The sequence below is a fragment of the Palaemon carinicauda genome, chromosome 10 (genome assembly GCF_036898095.1).
Source record: "Palaemon carinicauda isolate YSFRI2023 chromosome 10, ASM3689809v2, whole genome shotgun sequence".
NCBI lineage: Eukaryota > Metazoa > Arthropoda > Malacostraca > Decapoda > Palaemonidae > Palaemon > Palaemon carinicauda.
The window spans coordinates 83366147-83368125 of record NC_090734.1 but is presented as its reverse complement, the minus strand read 5'-3'; positions in this window follow the sequence as shown (position 1 = coordinate 83368125).

Genomic DNA, 1979 nt, shown 5'->3' with positions numbered 1-1979 from the left:
TCAATATATATATATATATATATATATATATATATATATATATATATATATATATATTATAATCCACTGCAGGGGAAAGGCCTTACTTCATCTTTATTTATGTATGAGGCTCTGCTATTTGATTACCACGAATGCCATGGCAGATTGGTGATAGTGGAAGGTTTTTATCAGATCGGGCACAGTAAACTACCCTAGTATAAATGGCCCTGACTCGTACATATTTGCTGATCATGACTATACACAAACTCCTTTACCCAGTTAAGGTATATTTATCTGTGTATATATTTAAGCATACAATACACACACACCCGCATACATGCATACATACATACATACATACATATATTGTTACGATGTCCACATCATGAACAACCACAACACATATTTAAAAACAGGTTTAATTATGAGGAGGAGAATTATACACAAAACAACACTTCAAAGCATTTTATTATGCTTGAATAACAAACACTTGCAGATACGACCGGTATCCAAGAGCTCAGGTAATATTCATGGAAAAATAACTAATAAATATAATAAAAAAAAAAACTTAGCTGACATTCAAACAAGCAGTTCTAGCGGTATCCAAGAGCTCAGGTAATATTCATGGAAAAATAACTAATAAATATAATAAAAAACAAAACTTAGCCGACATTCAAACAAGCAGTTCTAGAGGTCTCAGAGTGAATAGAGAGTATTCGAAAACAATTTCTTGAGTGAGAGGTTCTTCTTCAGCCACCGACACGAAGATACACCTGGAAATTACAATCCAGGAATGAAGCCACACTCCTGAAATTCCCACATTTAAACAGGCCACACCAACGTAACTCGAGATGGCTCACGCTGCTTCTCAAACAGCCACAACCATCACATGGGAACGGAATTGATTGCTCCAAACTCAACGGCGAAACACCAGATCCAACACCGTATCTTCCAAAGTATCAGTGACCTTCCTTGAAGACAGACACCTTCTCGCTGCCGACTATAATTTTCGTTGCTGTGACGTGACCTCCGAAACCTTCGTTCCTGCCAACAAATGGGGAACAAGTAGTTAACTGGCATTTGAACAATTGTCTAGTCAATCTCTTTCCCGAACTATTCAAAACAGAATTATTACACCTCCCCCCTAAAAAGGAAAACAAATGTAATATATATTTTGCATCCAACAAAATCAGGTCAAAAATATATCTAGTCACATCCTTGATAATGCATCCGGAATGACGTTCTCCTTTCCTTTGATATGTAGGATGTTCAAATCGTAGGGTTGTAAAAATAGACTCCATCGTTTTAATCTCTGATTATTGTTCCTGAAACAATTCAAATATTTTAATGGGTTATGGTCTGTATACACGGTTAATGAAGAGGTGGTACTGGTATATACCTCAAAATGTAGTAAAGAGCATGTCCTGCCGGAACATCTGAAAATACATCTTTATAATCGTAGAATAAATCGCTCAACTCCTGACCTCGACTTTCATCCAGATGAACCAATTTATTCTTCAAATTCCTTAAAGCCTCCGAATTTGAAATAGGCCAGTCTTCAACCTCAGTCTCAAGTTTAAGTTTCTCTTGATTACTATTATTATCTAACTTTATATTCAACAAGACTGGCTTTGGCATCCTTGAAAAATATGGCTTTAACATATTAACATGGCACAACCTCTTTTTCCTTCTCCTATCTGGAGTAAGAACAACATAATCCGTATTTCCTACCTTCTTTTCTATTATGTAAGGCCCAGAAAACTTAGCATGTAATGGCTGACCTGCTACTGGAAGAAATACCAATACCTCATCTCCTGGTTTGTAGTCAACCTTTTTGGCTCCCAAGTCATAGTAGTTTTTCATCTTCTGCTGAGCTTCCATTAAGTTATCTCTTGCTATGTCCCAGGTTTTCCTGATTCTTTCCCTGGAATCTGAAACATAGTCCAACAAATTAGAATCTTCAACATTATTAATCCACTGATCTTTAATCAATTTTAAAG